The following is a 22299-nucleotide window of genomic DNA, read 5'->3' as shown; positions in this document are numbered from 1 at the left end:
GTTTGAGTATCTGGCCCCTTTTTCATTCACACAGTCCAACTCCTTAACCTCTTGGGAGGAAAGAGTAGCTAGAAATAATTACCCATGGCAATTACTTTATCAATTATGCCAACATAAGGATACTTCCAATAAAAACGCTAAACAAGGGGTTCAGAAAACTTTGCATTGATGATGGAAGGCTGAGCGCCAAGGGAAAAAAAATGGAAATTTCACACCTCTCCCCATCCCTATCTCTGCCAGTATATTTCTTTTAGGTATTCCTGAACTGTATACTTACAATAAACCAGTGAAAGTAAGTAAAGTCCTTTCCTGAGAACTGTGTGGGGTTTTTTAGATAATTATAAAGCATGAGGGGTCATGGGAACATCCAAATCTAAAGTTAACCAGGCCAAAATGTGAGTTACCTGGGAACCCCATTTGTGATGGCGTCTGAAGTTATGTTACTGAGCCTTGAACCTATAGGGTCTGCACCCACTTCAGATAGTTAGTATCAGAACTGAAATGAATTGCAGGACAGCCCATTGGAGAAGTGATTGTTGATGGGAAAAAAACAGAACAAAACCTTCAGCTCATATAAATCAACCCGGCAAGGTGAAGCTAGAAGTGATTATAATATTGTTAGTGATCTGCCTGTATTAGGTGCTCAGGGAGTTTGAAAAGACTTGACTTTCACTCCCTTTTCTCATTAAGCCTTCTCCCACCTTCAGAGTCCACCTTCACCCCCTTTCCTCCTCTTTGTTCTCACAGAACAAGGTTTGAGGCAGTGGTTCTAATCCCAGGAGCAGTGGAGGTACAGGCCTGTAAGTCTATTCATATGGTTGTCCACCCTGAGTTGGGATCTGTTCTCCTAATGCCTAGACAGCCAGTAAACTGACACCAAGGTTGCAGTGAAAGAAAGAAAGTATATATTACAAAGGTACCAATGAAGGGGAATGGGGCAGCTGATGCTCAAAGACCAGAACTCACAGTGGTTTATATTTAGGGTCATTTAAGGGGCAAAAGTCATGACATGGGGTTCAGAGTCATGGGTTTTGAAGATTGGTCAGTTATGCTATAAGTACTCATAATGTGACTTATTTCTCCCTGCACCATCCCGGCTGGGGTTTTTGGTTATCGGGGCCTAGAGGTCTTCCTTCGTGCAGACAACCCAAAGTTCTGCAACCCATTTTGGGGTTTGGTCGGTTATGTTACCTTAAGAGCAGAAAACATCAATCCATCTTGTGCTTAGCAGACAACATCTTTCTCTTAACTTGAGCACAATAACTCCTGCAACCTGTTTCACTGACTAGTTTCCAGGCTCCAGGCCGCATCTGCTTTCTTTCCTATCACACCTGCCAGGTTCTATTTTCTATTTATTCTTTAACTAGGAATCATAACATCCAGCTATGGGAACAAAAGTTAATCTTCCTCTCATCTTTTAAATTCTTCTATCTGGGCTAAAAATCAAATAAACAGACTGATTAAACAGGAGACAATATACAAAGTTTGATATATGAACAAATATTCTGGAGCTATAAGAATAGAGACCAAAGGAAGCATTGGGTGGTGGCGGCTTATGTCATTCTGCAGCCAAGGGGGAAAGAGGGTTGTGGTTTGAGGCTTCAAAAGGCACGAACATTGGCATAGAGATGCCAAAGCAAATGGGAATATTCCTCCTGGAGCTAGTCCTCCATCTATACACATTGTAGGCAGTTTAGTGGGAAGGTCCAAGGTTTATTTCTTAAACCTTTTTTTTCCCCAATGAGGATATCAAAATCAATACCCTAAAAGGCACATCAGGGGTAAACACTCAGCTTCCCTTCACAGCAGAGCCACGAATCTTAGTAAGGTTTAAAAGTCTAACTCAAAGCTCAATCCTAGTTACCTAGTCATTGAACTAACTCATTACCAAAACAAAACAAAACAAAACAAAACAAAACAAAACAAAACAAAACATAAAAATACTGAAACATTGCTCTTTCAGTCTAAATGTGTCCAATTTCGACTTCTCATTAGAAAAGAAACAATTAAAAGATACATTGGAATCTACTATAAAAAATTTCTTCATTTCTGGAGAGCAACTTAACACATATCATCCATAGCTGTTCATGAAGAAGTAGGAGTCCTGAGACCCTGACTCATGTCTCAGATTAGTGTTACGCCATCACTACTCACCGCTTAAGATGTTCATTTGTTGTGTTTGTACAAGTCCCTAATTTTGACTAGTATGTGAGCTTCTTGCCTGACTGAAGGACTCCAGTCACATCTCAATTGTTGAGGAATTGGGGGCAGGAGTCTTGCTGAGGATTGCAAGCTAGGCTTCAATATTACCCATGCACTTTCATGTGTGTACAGCATGAATGCTGGAGAAAGGTCCTGATGTGACTTGCAAAAACTAAGGGATTCATAAGGGCCCCTGCAGTCATGGTAACTTTATGGCATCTCTGTATTTTTTCAGTCACTAAGAGATATTGTGTATGAGTGTGCAGGATAGGATCTGATTGTTCATTTGTCGATTCTTGGAATATGTAATGGACTCTACTATGTACCTCCCATCACTAACCAGGGCCCTAGAGGCACAAGAGTGGATGAGAGAGACAAATTGGACATTATTGCTGATGTCCAACTATTTATTTACAACTAACATGTAAAAGGCACTTCAAGATGCCCTAAGATCCTTGATCCCTGCCAAACTTCTGTCCTTAATGTGCTCCTCCCGAATTTTCCTGAATCTCTTTCACTGTCTCCCACAACCCACATCTAATCTTTCAGCAAATCCTCTTGAATCCATGCTTTCAACAAATACACAAATTGACCCCTTCCTCCCACACTTGTCTGACCACCCTCACCTGTCACCTGGATGACTGCACTTGCCTCTTCACTGGGCTCCCTGCCCTCCACCCAGCAGCCACACAGGTGCTGAGGAAAGTAGGCTAAAGTGAACATCCTGATTCCTTTCTTGAGCAAGTTTTTCTGTGTGAATCTATGGCAGGAATGTGGGGTGTGGGGTGGGGAGGGGTCAAAAATTCTTTCTGAGTTTTGTTTCTTAAAAGCTTGAAATCAATATCCCAAAATAGGAACTTCAGAAAGGCTAAATTTTGGATGCCTTCACTAAACACAGATCACTCACGCCCACTGCAGCTCTGAGCCCTCCAGAGGCTCCTCAGGTCACTCAGAGGGAAGCCAGACTTCTGGCTATGGCCCCTCCCTTTCTAACTCCATCTCCTCTCATCTCCAGCTCTTTCTGCTCCAACCAGTTTGCCTCCATTTTGCTTCTTCAACATTTTTATTTTTATTTTTTTATTGCTTAAAATATTACAAAGCGTAGTACAGTTGTCTCCTCCCCCCCCCCGCTTGAACTTCCCCCGTCCTCCCCTATCCCTCCGTGTCTTGTGTCCATTGCTCATACTTATATGCATGCATGCAAGTCCTTTGGTTGATCTCTTACCATCCCCCAATCCTCGCCAGCCTTCCTGCTGTAGTTTGATAGTCTGTTTAATGCTGCTCTGCCTCTGTATCTATTTTTGTTCATCAGTTTATAATGGTCTTTATTATCCATAAATGAATGAGATCATGTGGTATTTTTCTTTCACTGACTGGCTTATTTCACTTAGCATGATGCTCTCCAGTTCCATCCATGCTGAAGCAAATGGTAATAATTCCTTCTTTTTTACAGCAGCATAGTATTCCATTGTGTAGATGTGCCACAGTTTTCTAATCCATTCATCTACTGATGGGCACTTAGACTGTTTCCAGATCTTAGCTATGGTGAATTGTGCTGCTATGAACATAGGGATGCATATATCCTTTCTTTTTTTTTTTTTTCCGGCTCAATCATGAGACGGACTGCATTTCTATTCCACCGTTGCTAGAGGCCCGAACTGGGCACACAGAACTATCAACTGAACTATCCCTATATGGTTAACAAATGGTCCAGTGGAAGGGAAAGAAACCGTTTTAGCTTTAACAACTTCTATTGAAATAGGATTTTTCTTCTTAAAATTCCTCCATGGCTATCAAAAAAAAAACAAAAAACAAATCAAGATTAATTATCTACTGTATTCAATTTGGCCTGATATTTGCATAAACACAACAAGAATGGTAACCAACCACCTTTGCTGGAATCTCATGGTTGAATCTTTTTTTTTTTAGGGTGTATAATCTTTTTTTTTTAATTTTTTTTATTGCTTAAAGTATTACAAAGGGTATTACATATGTGTCCTTTTCTCCCCATGCCCTTGACAATCCCCTGGCCTCCCCTACCCCCAGTGTCTTATGTCCATTGGTTATGCTATTATGCATGCATACAAGTCCTTCGGTTGATCTCTTACCCCCCTCCCTCCTGCCTTCCAACCCTCCCCTTCCTTCCCACTGCAGTTTGACAATCTGTTTGAGGCAGCTCTGCCTCTGTATCTATTATTGTTCAAAAGTTTATAGTGGTCTCTATTATCCATGAATGTGTGAGATCATGTGGTATTTTTCCTTCATTGACTGGCTTATTTCACTTAGCATAATGCTCTCCAGTTCCATCCATGCCGTTGCAAATGGTAAGAGTTCCTTCTTTTTTACAGCAGCATAGTATTCCATCGTGTAGATGTACCACAGTTTTCTAATCCATTCATCTACTGATGGGCACTTAGGCTGTTTCCAGATCTTAGCTATGGTGAATTGTGCTGCTATGAACATATGGGTGCATATATCCTTTCTAATTGGTGTTTCTGATTTCTTGGGATATATTCCTAGAAGTGGGATCACAGGGTCAAATGGGAGTTCCATTTTTTGTTTTTTGAGGAAAATCCATACTGTCTTCCATAGTGGCTGCACCAGTCTGCATTCACACCAGCAGTGCACAAGTGTTCCTTTTTCTCCACATCCTCTCCAGCACTTGTCGTTTGTTGATTTGTTGATGATAGCCATTCTGACAGGTGTGAGATGGTACCTCATTGTTTTGATTTGCATCTCTCAGATGTTTAGTGACTTGGTGCATGTTTTCATATGTCTCTTTTGAAAAGGTGTCTATTTAGGCCCTCTGCCCATTTTTGATTGGGTTGTTTATCTTCCTTTCATTAAGTTGTATGAGTTCCCTATAAATGTTGGAGATTAAACCCTTATCGGTGATAACATTGGCAAATATGTTCAACCATGCAGTGGGCTTTCTTGTTGTTTTATTGATGGTTTCTTTTGCTGTGCAGAAGCTTTTTATTTTGATGTAGTCCCATTTGTTTATTTTCTCTTTAGTTTCCAATGCCCTAGGAGATGTATCGGTGAAGAAATTGCTGCAGCATATGTCTGAGATTTTGTTGCCTTTGGATTCCTCTAGTATTTTTATGGTTTCCCATCTTACATTTAAGTCCTTTATCCATTTTGAGTTTATTTTTGTGTATGGTGTAAGTTGGTGGTCTAGTTTCATTTTTTGCATGTATCTGTCCAATTTTCCCAGCACCATTTATTGAAGAGACTATCTTGATTCCATTGTATGTTTTTGCCTCCTTTGTCAAATATTAATTGAGCATATTGGTTCGGGTCGATTTCTGGGTATTCCATTGATCTATATATCTGTTCTTGTGCCAGTACCAGGCAGTTTTGAGAACAGTGGTTTTGTAATACAGCTTGATATCTGGTATTGAGATTCCCACCTACTTTGTTCTTCTTTTTAAGGATCACTGGAGTTATTCGGGGCCTTTTTTATTCCAGATGAATTTTTGGAGTGTTCCTTCTAGGTCTGTGAAATATGTCGTTGGTATTTTAATGGGGAGTGCATTGAATTTATAGATTGCTTTGGGTAGTATGGACATTTTAATGATGTTGATTCTACCAATCCAAGAACAATGTATGTTCTTCCATCTGTTTATGTCTTCCTCTATCACTTTTTTCAATGTCGTGTAGTTTTCTAAGTAGAGGTCTTCTATCTCTTAAGTTAAGTTTATTCCTAGGTATCTTAATTTTTTTGGTGTGATGGTAAATGGGATTGCTTTTTTAGTCTCTCTTTCTGTAAGTTCATTATTGGTGTATAGAAATGCCATAGATTTCTTGGCCTTAATTTTGTGTCCTGTTGCATTGCCTAATTCATTTATTAAGTCTAATAGTTTTTTGATGGAGACTTTAGGGGATTTCTATGTACAATATCATGTCATCTGCGAATAAGGACAGTTTTACTTCTTCATTTCCAATTTGGATGCCTTTTATTTCTTCTTCTTGTCTAATCGCAATGGCTAATACTTCCAGTACTATGTCGAACAGGAGTGGTGAGAGTAGGAATCCCTGTCTTGTTCCTGTTCTTAGGGGAAATGGTTTTAGTTTTTGTCCATTGCCTATGATGTTGGCTTAGGGTTTGTCATATATGGATTTTATTATGTTGAGGTATGATCTTTCTATTCCCACTTTGCTGAGAGTTTTTATCAAAATTGGGTGTGGATATTGTAAAATGTTTTTTCTGCATCAATTGATATGACTATGTAGTTTTTATCTCTCAATTTGTTTATGTGATGTATTACGTTTATTGATCTGCAGATATTGTAACATCCTTGCATCCCTGGGATAAATCCTACTTGGTCATGGTGTATGATCTTTCTGATGTACTGCTGGATCCAATTTGCTAGGATTTTGATGAGGATTTTGGCATCTATGTTCATGAGGGATATTGGCCTGTAATTCTCTTTCATTGTGTCTTCTTTATCTGGTTTTGGTAATTGGGTTATGCTGGCTTCATAGGATGAGTTTGGAAGTGTTCCTTTCTCTTGAAATTTTTGGAATAGTCTGAGGAGGATAGGTTTTAGTTCTTAATTGAATATTTGGTAAAACTCCCCTGTGAAGCCATCTGGCCCTGGTCTTTTGTTTGCTGGAAGCTTTTGATGACTGCTTCAATTTCTTCCATCGTTATTGGCCTATTGAGATTTTTAGATTCTTCCTGATTGAGTTTTGGAAGGTTGTATTTTTCTAGGAATTTGTCCATTTCCTCCAGGTTGTCTAGTTTGTTGGAGTAGAGTTGTTCATAGTGTTTTTTTTAACAATCCTTTGTATTATTGTGGGGTCTGTTGTTATTTCGCCTCTTTCATTTCTGAGTTTGTTTATTTGGGTCCTCTCTTTGCTTCTTGGTGAGCCTGGTTAGAGGTTCCTCAATCTTGTTTATCCTTTCAAGAACCAGCTCTTGGTTTTGTTGATCTTTTGTATTGTTTTTTTGGTCTCTATGTTGTTTATCTCCACTCTGATCTTTATTATTTCCTTCCTTCTGCTTACACTGGGCTTTTCTTGTTGCACTCTTTCTAACACTATGAGTACTAGCGTTAGGTGATTTATTTTCATTGTTCTTGTTTTTTGCAGAAGGCTTGTAGAGCTATGAACAACCCTCTCAAGCCTGCATTCGCTGTGTCCCATAGGTTTTGGATTGTTGTGTATTCATTGTCATTTGTTGCCATGATGTTTTGTATTTTTTCTTTGATCTCTCTGGTAACCCAGTCATTGTTTAATAGCATGCTATTTAATCTCCATGTGTTTGATTTTTTGGTATTTTTTTATTGTAGTTGATTTCCAGTTTTATGCCATTGTGATCTGTGAAGATGCCTGATATGATCTTTATCTTCTTGAATTTGAAGAGACTTTGCTTGTGACCCAATATATGGTCTATCTTTGAAAATGACCCATGTGCACTTGAGAAGAATGTATATTCTGTGGCTTTGGGGTGAAATGTTCTGAAGATGCAAACTAATTCCATCAGATCTAGTGAGTCATTTAGGATTGATGTTTCTTTGCTGATTTTTTGTTTAGAGGATTTTTCTAATGATGATAGAGGGGTATTAAAGTCCCCTAGTATGATTGCATTGCTGTCAATCTCCCCCTTGATCTCCTCCAGAAGTTATTTATTTATTTATTTATTTATTTATTTATTTATTTATTTATTTATTTTTTATGTGTTTTGGTGCTCCTATATTGGGTGCGAATATGTTTACCAGAGATATTTCTTCTTGTTGGATTGCTCCCTTTAGTATTATGAAGTGGCCTTCCTTATCTCTTTTTATGTCCTTCATTTTGAGATCTGATTTGTCAGATATAAGTATTGCTACACCAGCTTTTTTTTTTATTTCCATTCGCTTGAAATACCCTTTTCCATCCCTTACCATCAGTCTGTGTACATTTTTTTTCTGAGGTGGGTTTCCTGTAGACAGCAGATATATGTGTCATGTTTTCTTATCCACTCAGTTACCCTATGTCTTTTGATTGGGGCATTTAATCCATTTATATTTAAAGTTATTATTTATAGATACTTGTTTGTCGCCATTTTTATTCTTTACCCTTATGTTCCGTCTTCATTTCCTATTTTTTATTTTTACATCAGACCCTTTAGCATTTCTTGCATTGCTGGTTTGTTGGTAATAAACTCCTGTAGTCCTTTTTTGTCTATGAAGCTCCTGATTTCACCCCCAATTTTGATTGATAGCCTTGCTGGGTACAGTATTCTTGGATTCAGACCCTTCCTTTGCATGACTTTTGTATATTTCATTCCATTCTCTTCTTGCCTGATGTGTTTTTGTTGAGAAATCAGTTGCTAGTCTGATCGGGGATCCTTTGTAGGTAACTTTCTGTCTCTCTCTAGCCTCTTTTAAGATTCTTGCTTGTCATTGGTGTTTGCCAATTTAATTAAATGTGCCTTGGTGTCGGTATTTTGGGGTTCATTTTGTTTGGGACTCTGTGAGCTTCTTGGATTTGTGTGAGTTTTCTCTTCCCTATATCAGGGAAGTTTTCTGTCATTATTTCTTCAAACAGGTTTTCTATTCCTTACTCAGTTTCCTCTCCTTCTGGCACCCCTATATGCGGATGTTTTTTCGTTTCATGTTGTACCAAAGTTCTCTTAGGCTCTCCTCCTGCTTTTTAATTTTTTTTTCTAGAAGCTGCTCTGCTTGGGTATTTTCTCCTACCTTGTCTTCTAGCTCCTGATGCAGTCTTCTACGTCTTCTAGACTACTGTTGATGCTTTCTATTGAGTTCTTTATAGCAGTGATGTCATTTTTCATCTCTTCTTGGTTCTTCTTCATTTCGTCTTGGTTCTTACCCATATTATTGAATTTGTCTTCCATTCTTTTCATCCACTTTATGATGATTTCTTTGAATTCTTTCTCTGACAGGTTGCTTGCCTCCATTGCCTCCAATTCGTTTACTTCTTTTTCTGGTGATGCCTGTTTTTCCTTCATATGCGGGCTGTTTCTTTGTCTCTGCATGATCTATCTTCTCCAGGTGTTTGTTTATGTAGTTCTCTCTCTGATGCATTGATTTAAAGGCACAAAATACAACACAACAAGGCACAATGCACAATGCACAAGGCACTGAACACAAATGTATTCACGATACTAATAACCCCAAATACAGATGACCACCTGAGAAAAGAGAATTAGGGGATAAAGATGGAAAAAGATGAAAAAAAGGAAAAAGAAGAAAAGAAAAAAAAGGAGTGCAAAAATGAAATTGCGAAAAGGAAAAAAAGTAAGAGAAAAAAAAGAGAATGAAATAGAAGAGAGCAAGAAACTATTTAAATGGGGAGAAAATGCCAACAGAACAGCCACTAATCTCAACAAATTCCAGCAACAGGTACCTAGAGATGAATGCAAACTACAAAAAACAACTAATATCAAGCAAGGCGAGGTAAAACAGAAGCAAAAAATAACCAAAAAAAAAAAAAAAGAAACGAGAAAAAGAAAAAGCGAAACAATCTCACAAACAAGCAGAAAAAATCCCAATATAATCAACAATCAAGCAAACAACAAAAACGACAGAGAGAAAAGAAAATTTGGATAGTGAAGAAAGAAGAGAGAGGTATATATGGACTTTGAGCAGGGGATTGGAAATTAGATATATAAGTAGGGTGAAATTTTAACAGGGGGTAAAAAGAAGGAATAGGAAAAATCTAAAGCAGAACAGGGTAAGAGAAACAGGACAACATAAGGGAAAAAGTGCCCTAACCGGTTTGGCTCAGTGGATAGAGCTCAGCCTGTAGACTGAAGGGTCCCAGGTTCGATTCTGGTCAAGGGCGTGTACCTTGGTTGCAGGTACATCCCCAGTAGGGTTTGTGCATGTGGAAGCTGATTGATGTTTCTCTCTAATCAATGATTCTAGCTCTCTATCCCTCTCCCTTCCTCTCTGAAAAACATCAATAAAATATATTTTTTAAAAAGGGGGGAAGTGAGGGAGAGAGTTTTGGCATAATTCTAAAGTTGAGATAAAGTAAAAATAATGCTAAAGAAAAGATGAAAATAGAATGTAGAACACTAATCCCAAAATAAAATAAAGAGAAAATAAAATGACATTAAAAAAAAGGTAAAATGGTAGTAGTAATAATACTGGTTAAAAATAAAAATGTAGTAATTAAAAAAGGAAAATCAGGTGACAAAAAAAATTAGTTTCTTAAGTAAAAGGGGAAAAAATAAAAATGTGCAGTAGTGAAGGTCCTTTACTTCCTATACTCTTCTGTTTTGCACGCCTCAGTTGTGTCAGGTATTCAGGAGAGTGTTGAAGTACCCTGCGATACACTGTTCCTCTGTGTTGTAAACCACAGTCCTGATTTTAAAGCAGGCAGTATTTCTTTGTTTCCCAGACTGCCTTTATTTTTGTTTACAGAAGAGTCAGTTTGTGGTTCAGCCCCTGGGTGCCAGTGTTTCTGGATTGACCTCTGAGGCTATAAGTCCTCTCTAGCCAGTATTTAGGTTTTATTTTCTCTATCGCACTTAATACTGGTTTGGGAGAGTCATCTGCTCCAGAGCTGGTTCCTTGATCGTTACTCCTGCTCTGATTCCCAGGTTCCACAAAAACAACATTCCCCTGCAGTCTCTGTGAACAATCCCAATTGGATGATCCTATGTCTTGGGTTTAATAATCAAAAGCAAAGATTTAAGGAGAAAAGAAAGAAAAAAAAAGAGCCAGAGTAGGTGTGTGAGCTCGCAACCCTCCACCATCCAGCTCTGTGTGAAATTCTCCCAAAGTCTCTTCTGCAAGTCCTCTCTCCCCTGGCACTAAGCAGCAGGCACACTGGCAAAATACGAGGCTGCCTTTTTGCACCCAGTTCAGCTATGGGCTGATTTTTACAGTTCCCTTCTGCCAGCAGCCTTGTGGGGTCCCTTCCAAACTCGTGTATCACGCTGGTCCCAACGGCCTCAGAATTTGTGGGGTGCAGATTTCCCCGCATGTTCCTCTCTCAAACCTGAATTACAAACCGCACCTTTATCTAGGTGAAATCTGACCTTTCCGAGAGAAGGAGCAGGGCTAGTCTGAGTCCACTTATTTGCTCTGCTTGAAAACCAGTGTTCCTGGGTTCATACCTGATCCCTGGATCTGCTCCAACATTGTTAAATGGAAAGAATCAAAAACACCCCACACATCCCTTCTTTCATTCTAACGTACTATCACATTATTACTGTTGTTGTGTGGGTTACTGGGCGACTGCCCCACTAGCATGCCATGTCCATGAGGACTGGGGTTTGTCTGTTCTGTCTCACACCTGCACCCCCAGTACTTAGAGCAGTGTTAGCAGATGGTGAGCAGTAGGTTGGTCTTCTTTGATAAATGAGTAAAGAAGTTGCACATGTGATCATGGTTGAAAGGGTGAAATATTGGGTATCATGACCTCACATCACTGGGATTCTGACCTAGACTGAGGGACCAGGGAGACTTTCCTGAAGAGTGGCATCTAATAGAGCAAGAGCCCAGGCTAAGCTAGAGCTGACCGAGGCAGGAGTAAGAGGTCCAGGCAGAGGGCACAGCAGATGCAAAGGCCAGGAGGTGGGAAAGTTGAGGGAAGTAAACGAGTTAAACTGACTCATTTGGGTGATTAAATGAGTTAATAGATCTGAAGGACCCAGTACAAAGTGTGTGCTAGAGAAAAGCCAGCTGTTGTCATTATTGCACATCCAGGGTCTGCCCACCTGGGAACAACAATAACAGAATAAAGGGGTTCTTCCCCACAAAACTACACAAGCAATTCATGACATCAAGCCTTGATTACAGCTTGACTGTGGTATAAGTGACAGGCGATAAACCACACATATGTAAAGTGTACAATCCGGTAAGTGCTGACACACATACACACTCCCTGTCACCAAAAGTTTCTCATGTGTTTTGTAGTCCCTCTCTCTGCACCACACCCCACAGTCATCACGCAATCATTCATCCTGTCTTTCTTGATAGATTATTTTGCATTTTCTAGAAGGCTATATACATGGAATTACATCGTATGCTCTTCTTTTGGAATGGCTTCTTTCAGTAAGCATAATGATTTTATGAGGTGAAATTCTTATAACAAGATATTAATCCTTTTAAAGTGAACATTTCACTGTCACTATAGACAAAATGTTGTTCAGTCACTACTTTACCTAGTACTGAAACATGTTCATCACCGCAAATAAAACTCTGCACCCAAAGAAAGGTTGCTCCCATCTCTCCAGCCCCTATCCCTGGACACCCCCAATGTGAATTCTGTCTCTTTCTCTTTCATGTCCTTGTTTTCTGTACCATCTACGCTGCCAGCCTGTACATCTGGTGCCCCACTTGTCCCAATGTCAGGGCACTAATTTAAGCCTTTAACACCTTATGCTTCCTCAGAATCGCATTTCTCACCAGTCACATCCATCTAGTACTTGGGTAATTGCACCCCAGTACCAATGCACCAGCTCCAGTGGCTGCTTTCTCAACAGGTAGGTCAGCCCCCCTCATGTTCCTCAGCCCAAGCTAAACCCACACATAGAGAGCATTCCTACATTGAAGCCTTAGGTGCCATTGAACTCATAAAATGCCTCACACCCACAAACCTCCCAAGCTTTACAATTTCCCATTCTGACTCTGAAAAAAACCCATCCCTCCACGACCCTTTCTTATGTTCCCTTCTGCTTACCCACAATCCAACTTTGACCAAGTCCAAAAATGATCCACCATATACCTCGGAGGGCACAATTAGTAGGAAACAAAACAAAACCAGAGGAGAGATTTATTTCCATTTCCCAGGTTCTGCTTTTTGAATTTCTAAGACCAGACACATCGAGTTTGCAAAGCAACAACAAAAAGAGACAACGAATGCAGACCCTGATGTCTGGCCTGAGCTCTGGGTCATGGCGGGCTGGAAACAGGGTCATCCATTGTAGGCCTGCAGTTGGCAGACGTCACAGGGACGTGCATGTTTACTGGAGTTGTTCTTTTATCACTGAATATTTGTTTAATTCTCTGTGATATTGTTCTTCAAAGGTGCAGTGAAAATGAATATAGAATGAGAACACTTTTGATGGTTAGGTTGTGTTTTCTCAGATCTGGTGCAAGGGCCACTCAGAGGCAACCTGGGAATGATCTGGGAAGTCAGGCCATCTATTGCTGTAAACACCACATCAGAGGAGAGGAAAAAAAGTGGGAAACATTTATTTGCAGGATTTTAGCCCCATAAGGAAAGAAATGGGAAAATATGAAATTATGGTAAGGATCGACACTGTAAGATGACAGGTTCAGCTAATTACAGGTAGATGATGTCAAAGTAAAACTTGAGCCAGACAAATTTCGGGAGGCAAGAAAGTCCTTATTCAAGACCATGCAGCAGGGCAGTGAGACTGACTTAAACATACCTGAAATAAGAGGCTGGAGAGATTTGGAAGAAGGAATCATAGGCATCTGTGTTTGCTAATTGGATTGACACAAGAGATTAATAAAACTCATTAAATCCTGACAGGATGGTTTTCATTCTTGTTACCTTTAAACCTCGCTCACAGATAGGTTTTTATTGGAGAGAGAGAGAGAGAGAGAGAGATTTGTGAGAGAGAAAATATCAGTTGCCTCCTCTAAATGCCTTGACCGAGGACTGAACATGTGTGGGAAACTGATATAGGGTTAAGCCTTGGACTGACCTGCTGGCAAAGTCACAAACAAGTCCTAGCTTTGAGGGCACAGTCCTCTTAGCATAATTAGGCTTGACCTTATAACACTCCCTAGATCTATCTGGGAAGCTAATGGGCTGAGGAAGTGCAGGAAGTTTAACCATGGTCAAAACAAGTGAAACTCACAAGAACTCTGTAACTATGGTTACCACTACCTTGCTTACCTCTCACTATAAAAAGCTTGGTGAGGACTGAGCACAGTGGAAGTCTTTCCTCTTGAGTTGGACTTGCTTGCCTGGTCCCCCATAATCCCAAATTATCTTATATCTTTTCTATTTCATTTGTGTGCGGCTCCTCTTCCAGACCCGAACCCTGAACCATGCAGGACGTGGAGGGAAACACTTATGACATCTGGCACCCAACGGGGACTCTAGAAGTGAAGGCAAAAGTGAGGAACAAAGAATTCACCATAAAGGTAGGAAAATTCACCGTAAAGCTGAGGGGTTATTTCACCGCACACAAACGCCCACAATCACCTACAGTGGTCCGGAGCTATAGGCGGTGTGGGAACGTTTTCTCAACCAGGCTTACGGGGCAGGATTCGGCTTAAAAAAAAAAAGTAGATTGGGCTTTTAAAAAAGTAAGAAACTTTATTATAGACTTTTGAGTTGCATGCTTAAGGAGCTAAAGTTTCAGAAGGTAATTGCATGTTGTTACAGAACATAACTTTTGGTTTCTTAAAAAAGGTACATTAGATCTTAAAAGTTTGTCAAAAGTTAGAAATTGAAAAAAGGTCAGCAGCATGGAAAAACTTGCCTCCAAACTGTTTTTCCTTGTGAAACATAGTATTTCATTTACTAGAGCCTTTGAGAGAGGCCAAGGAGAATAAATCTCCTCTCCTTGCACCCTCCGCTCCTAAAGAAGAGCAGAAAGAAAAGAAAAAAAATGGGAGGAATGGCCTTCATGGCTCCCTCCACCTCCATGTCCTAATTAATTCTCTGTTAATAGAATCACCTGTGCAAAAATGCCAAATTATAAAGAAATTGGAATATTAAAAGGTACTCCTTTAAATCAGGCTGGAAAAAAGAGTGCCATGGTCATCTCAATGTGGTTTCTTGTTCAAATTAAAATCTTAATTTGTATTTGGAATCTAAAATCTGTAATAAGAAATGAAATTCCGCTACAGAATCCACCTCTGGTGTGGAGAGATTCAAAGGTGGCAGGAAAGGGCAGAGTTATAAGCTGTCCTGCAATGAGATTACTTAATGTTTTATTTAAAAATTACCGGAGAACATCTTCTGTTAACCAAACTTTGGCTAAGATAACCTTGGGTGCTAGCCATGACTTTAGAAAGTGAAATAGGAAAAAATTTAAAATGTCTTTTTCTATTAAGCATGACTTTGGGGAAAATATGCCATCTGAGTCATTTGCTGAAACTTCCCCCAAAGCAGCATGTGGCGGAAGCAAAGAAGGGAGCACATGGCGATCCAATACAGACGCCCCCTCCCCAAGTATTCTAATTAAAAAACTTTACAAAATTTAAAAAATGTGTCTGGGATTTCTGTGCACGTGAAAAGAGAAAAACTGGCTTGGAACTAAAGCGTGCATCATCTGATTTTGGACCTTTAGATAGAGTTTTGAGCTGAAATCTCTTTACAAATGTGCAGAATAATACCCAATACTGATTATTTCCTAAGAAAAATGGCAAATTTGACCCAAAGGAAAAAAGATGCTGACTAGATTCTAGCAGCAGGATTGGCATTTCAATAATAAAGTACAGTTTTTAAATGCTAATGAAGGATGTTAAAAAGTTATCTTCAAGGCTGAAAAAGAAATTCAGGAAAATTGTCTCTGTTACAAAAATTTGCTAAAAATATGCCTTAAAATAATAATTTGGATTTGAATCTCAAGAATTATTGATCTATATTAATTATAAAAATCTAAGTAGTCCAGGTAAAAGATGGCTAATTCCTTTAATTAAGGCTGGCTTCCCAGAGCAATTTCTAATGAAGGAAGGGCTAGCTAGCCTTCCTTCCCCCAACAGAACAAGCAGGTAGGCCAAAAAATTTCCTGCCAGTGGCAATTTCTAAAGAGAGGCTTGCTTCCCAGTTGCCCATCCTTGGTATAAAGAATGTAACTACTTTGTATCTTAATGGTTACCTGTTTCCAGTCAATGGCAGCCCAAGGCTTTGGGAGTTTGCTAAATTGAATTAGATCGTCTGAAATAACAAAATGCTAAAATATTAATCTAAATTTCCCTCATGAAAAATCTAGAGGACAGAATTAAATCTATTGATTGTGTCGTGTATTTTTGAAGTTTATTCTTAAAAATGTTATTGATTGAGAAATGCTAAATACTTAACTTGCCAGCTAAAAGTTTAAGGTTCGGATTGAATTGGGAAAAATTGTGTAATTGAGGTAGCTAAATGCCTATAGAGATTTATCTTTGAAAAAATAATTTTTGTTTTCTCTGAAATAATTAGAATTCAAAATATGTTACTCATTGATCTGATTAAAAAAGAAGATAAATTCTGTGATCCCAACCGAAATTTTTATATACAAAGATCAGTTTTAATTTAATTGATAGCTCTTAATAATTATAAAAGGTATATAATCTTTAAAGCATATATATACACATATATATTTGATGGTCTTCCAAGTTGGATTTCAAAACTATAATCAAGGAATGACTTTGGGACATTTCAAGGGCCCTGAAATGTTTTTAAAAGTTTATTCTCTATTCTTAAAGGATTTTTTAATAAAGCCAATTTAATATACTTGAAATCACATGGAAGGCTTTATCAAATATAAATTAATAAATATATTTTAAGTTTTTGCCTCTAAGAAAGGGCAAAACAAGTTATTTTGTTTGATATTTCTTAAAATACAGCAGTAGGATTTTAAGATGTAATTTAAAATAACAAAAGCTCCTCGCCACTGCATTTTAAATTAGACTGGAGGTGAGGCAGCGTTTGCACCTCGTGAATCAGACATAAAACTTTACTAAATTTACTAACTTTATTAATAAAAGTACCTACTATAAGAAGCCAGTATCTTTGTAAGCAATTCAATCCTAGTAAAGTAAAATTCTTCTAAAAAAGTTACTGAAGGCTTCCCATGATTCCTCTGTATATGCAAATAAGCCAAAAGGGAATGCTGTTTAAAAATGTTACCTTAAATTTAATAAAAAGGAGAAATTTTAAAATTTTGAAATATCTTCCACTAATATTTATAGGATAATCTAATGATTGGCCGTTAAAATACCAAATCTGAAAGTACAGTCACCATAAATGTTTAATGACTTTGACTTGAAATACATGGCCTTGTGGTACTATCAGTCAACATCCAGGAAGTAACCCTGTAGGTTACTTAGTGTAAAAGAAAAAGATTTCTTTTTAAATTGAAGTTCTCCAAGTTTAACCCAGCAGAAGGAGGATGAGCCAGACAACAAACAGCCTGGAGACCACCTGGGGCATGGTAAAGAAGACTGTACAGAGAACGTCTTTCTTGCCATGCTAGCAGTAATCATCTGTATGGTAATATTACCTAGGGCAAATGTGGAAGTATTTCAGATTTATACTCCTGACCCTTCATGGGTAAGAACCCTTACGTGGGCTCATCCTTCCAGGAGGACCACAGCTGGGGCAAGGGAGCATATGGACAAAGTATTATTACACAGCTGTTGCCACCCAGCTTGCCTTCTGTATGACTCTAAATCAAGCCACTGCTCCCTTGTGTGTAAAATTAAAGAGAGGTTTTTGGCCAGCCTGGACCCCAAAGAACGAGGAAGAAACGGCTCAAATACATGTTCCGGGGAAAGGTGCAGAAAATATAAGTGTGCTAAGGCACCCCACCACTAAGCCTTTACGTACATGGTCTTATGTATGGAATCCCACTGAGGAAGAAGTTAATTGGAAAGACTGTTTTAGTAATTATACTACCACCAGCAAACTTTATAATTTTTTTCTTTATAGACTGGAGCCCTTATGGTTCTCTGTATAGTAACAACCACACCCTTAAATGGAAAGGGCATGCATCCCATCTATATGTTGAAGAAAATCACTCCATCTCATGGAGGAGACATTGTTGGGCCTCAATTACAACATGACAACTGGCCTCTACAAAGTACGCAGTGGAAATTAGCTGCTGCACTTGCACCTATAAAATGGTATAGTTTCAATTATAGCTCAAATAGTTCCATTTTTGCTTTACGAGGAACTCTCAATAAGACAGTGTTTGCTACTGCCTGTGTGTTTGATCCGTTTGTGCTCCTATTAGGCCCCATTCAGATGCATCTTAATGTTACAAGCCATCTGTATGAGGTGTCATGCACAGATTGTACATTATCCCATTGTGTCAATTCTACTGTTCAAAAGAACTCCCTCATGATTTTAAAACAACCAGCTTTTGTTTGGGTTCCCACTAACTTAACTAACCATGGGAATCTCATCAAACCTATGAACTGTTGCATGATCTAGTAAAAAATCTTAAAAAGACAAAAAAGATTTCTTGGAATGTTAATTGCAGGAATCTTTGCCCTCGTAAAGTTACTTACTTCTGTGGGCATTGCTGTTTCATCTATGATACAGACTGTTCAGACTTCTCATTTTGTACAACAGGTCAAGGAAAATGTAACTAAGAGCTTGTCTGTACAAAAAGAAATTGACAGCCAGTTTAAAATTGAATTGCCATGGCCTAGAGCAAAGAATATCCTTACATGATATTGTTCTACAATGTCATTATTGTACATTTATCCCATACAAACTAATTCTTTGAATGTTTGGCAGAAATTTAATAAGGACATGAAAGGATTTAATCCCTTCTACTGTGTGGAAGGCCTCCCTGAGAAGTCACTTGAGCATTCTGTATTGACCTCTCTTGCCCTTTTTGCCAAGAGGGTCCCTCTTCTCACAATTCAATTGCCTACAGCTGTTGCCTGAGCTCTGTTCATCCTGAGGTTGGAGCCTCGTGGTGGCTGGTGCCATGGATCTGTCTCTCGCCCAATGGTATGAGCTGGGCCCTCCCTGGAGAAGAAACCTGGGTTCCCCAAGATATGTGTAATGCCGGGGCCCCACCAGCAGGCAAGGGGATCCCTAGGCAATTGCTGGGCATGGAGGCCACAGGGGCATAGGCTACCAAGGAGACAGAACTGAACCTCACATCACCCTGCTTGGCCCCAGAGGATGGCTGGTTAGTCAAAGACAGTTAAGATTCCTCAGAGAGGAACAACCTAAGACAGGCACAGTCGCAGAGGGGCCAGCACAAGTGAACTTGGGGGTCAACAGAGGTGGGGCACAGATCCTCACCCCCCCCCAACTATGCAGGGGCTTGAACACTCTCCCCTTCTGAGGGAGGTCTCCTGCGCCCATGGCTGCTGCGCTTCCCATTCCCAGCTCAGATCAGACCCAAGTAACAGAAGGATACTTGGTTGACAACAGCTACCCTATATCTACAACCAGCATAACACCAGGAATGCTCAGGGCTTTCTCAAAGATGCAAAATAATCCTTTCCATTAACATTTACAGTGTAAACTAAGATTGTTTTTAAAGTATTAAATTTGACAGTAAAATAGCAGTCAGGTTTTCAGATTAAAATTGGCTCAAGAAGTATTAACCAAAATTTTCATTTCATGGAAAAATTGCTTAACATACAATGAACCTAAAACAGTCATATTTTTGTGCAAAAAATTAAAATTTAAAGTTATCTAGACTGCATTATAAAAATTTTCCAAAAGCCTCCTAATAATTAAATCAAACAAGGGGGGATAGTGGAAAAATACCATGTAAGGAAAAATATCCTGTAACTAAATTACATCTAGAAAAATTTTTTCATTTATAATGCTAACAGCGAGGCACCCAGGAAAACACACATGGTGTCAAAATATGCCAAAGGAAAATCATTTGGGCAAATATAAAAAGGACCCCAAGTAAAATTCCCTTTATTAACCTTCGGTCGAGAATATATTTGTATATTTTCAGAAAACAACCTAAGACCATGTGGATTCCTGAAACAGAGAGGAATTCTCAGGAATGCTCCAGCCATGAAGACAAGAGGAAAGACAGTTCAGAGATGGAGACACTGACGACGTTTTGCCATGCTAGCAGTCAGCAGCTGTGCGTCACTGCAGGTTGCCCAGGATCAAACCAAAGAAGTTCGGACCTGCATTGCCCCCATTTGTCCACCGTCCAGAACTGAAATATCATTGCTGACATGTACACATAAGGAACTGTAGGACATTGAATCTTAGACTCAGAACTGTTGGACATTGAAATTGGGACTTAAAACATTTTTTGTTCTTGAAATGAAAATATTAAGTTTTAAAATGTTTTGGGTTACGGACTGGCATTGTTATTGTTTTAATAGCCAGAGTTTTGTTCTTGATCTGTAAGTGATAGTAGCTTAATAATAGAAAAAGGGTGAGCTGTGGGAAACTGATATAGGGTTAAGCCTTGGACTGACCTGCTGGCAAAGTCACAAACAAGTCCTAGCTTAGAGGGCACAGTCATCTTAGCATAATTAGGCTTGACCTTATAACACTCCCTAGATCTTATCTGGGAAGCTAATGGGCTGAGGAAGTGCAGGAAGTTTAACCATGGTCAAAACAAGTGAAACTCACAAGAACTGTGTAACTATGGTTACCACAACCTTGTTTACCTCTCACTATAAAAAGCTTGGAGAGGCCTGAGCACAGTGGAAGTCCTTCCTCTTGAGTTGGACTTGCTCCCCTGGTCCCCCATATTCCCAAATTATCTTATATCTTTTCTATTTCATTTGTGTGTGGCTCCTCTTCCAGACCCGAACACTGAACCACGCAGGAAACACAACAAACATGCAAACTTTAGGTGTTTGGGAGAAAGTGCCAACCAACTTGGCCATGCTGGTGAGGGTAAGCAAGATTTTTTACATCTTGGTTTTAAATGTCCCCACCCATGTTGAGCTTCTACACTTCCTCAGAGACTGAGACACAGAAAACAGGAAAATTACATTTTAACACAATGGACCCAAACCCTCTATGCAGATATTCTATGAATCATATTACTGACAAGAAGTTGTGTTTATTAAAAATACACTTCTATTGATTTCAGAAAGAGGAAGGAAGAAGGAGAGAGACATAGAAACATCAATGATGAAAGAGAATCATTGATTGTCTGCTTCCTGCACACCCTACTGGGAATCAAGCCTGAAAGCCATTATGTGCCCTGACTGGGAATTGAACCATGACCTCCTGGTTCTTGGATTGATGTCAACCACTGAGCCACTCCAGCTGGGAGGCAAGAAGCTTTTAAGGAGACTTAGGTATATTTCAAAAGGACAGAGAAAGAATCTGCAAGTACAAATTAAAGTTACATTTATTTCTAAAGGAAATATTCTAAAAAATTAGAGATAAGGATCCTAGTCAGGAAGAAAAATTAAATATTCTGAGGGAATAATGAGGCCTCTTGTTCATAACACAGCTACTTTCTGCACAGTGTAGGCAAACACAACTAAATCCTTTCAGCCAAGTCCCAGTTTGCATTGCCATCAGTTCCTGCAATTTATAAAGAAGTACAAGTTCCCAGCCATTTATAAATAGATGCCAACTAGTTGAGAGACTGAACAGAGATGGCATCTGATCTCCCAGAAGACTGTGCTTCTGGAGTTTTCCATGTAGACACTACATTTCTCTCTACAGTCACCTTCCCTTTGATCAAACTTCATCTCCAAGGAAGAAGAGTATTCTACATCCTCCAACATGGCTGGTTTCTGATTAGTGACCTAAGTGCAGAGGAATGACATTCATGTTCTACTTTGCTCTGATGCAGGTTTTTCTATGAAAACTGAAATGGGAGATTTAACAGCCTCTTGAGATTAGGCGGCCTCACCCTCACACTTCACCTGCAGTCTCTCTAGCTTTGGGTGATGCCCTCATCTCAAACAGATTATGAGTCTTCAACAGGTCAAAAATAGCTCCATGTAGGTGAGGTCGTATATAATTCTGTGGGCATAAGTTTGAACTAACATTTGCTAAGCATCTCTAATATTACCAACGTTTCCAATTCAATTCTATCAACAAAGACAACAGGGTGCTACTGAACTTATGCAAATAAGTCTATTGCCATAAACTTAAGAATACTCCAGAGGGCATTAGTAGCTTTCGGGAAGACAAAGTTGACCATTGCATCGCACATAGGTGTTCTCTTGTCTATTCCCATCATCACCAGTGTCCAGGCAGCCTCCACAGGTCTCCCTGGAAACGTGAGAGAGCTCATGTTCCTGTCAGCTTATGTATTACTCCTGCGGGTCATTACACAATAACTGCCCCTCCTGTGAAGCACATGGTGTCCCCTCTATTGTGGAGATGGTGCAAATGGAACCAACCAGAGATGGGATCCAATGTGGAATGTTACATTACGTCAAAAATAATGACAATACTATATCACATTTTTTAGTATTTATTGATTCAAAGCAAGTCTTCTAAGCAACTTACACCACCACAAGAAATCTA

The sequence above is a fragment of the Myotis lucifugus genome, unplaced genomic scaffold (assembly GCF_000147115.1).
Source record: "Myotis lucifugus unplaced genomic scaffold, Myoluc2.0 scaffold_314, whole genome shotgun sequence".
NCBI classification, from domain to species: Eukaryota; Metazoa; Chordata; class Mammalia; order Chiroptera; family Vespertilionidae; genus Myotis; species Myotis lucifugus.
This window is presented reverse-complemented; position numbering follows the sequence as displayed.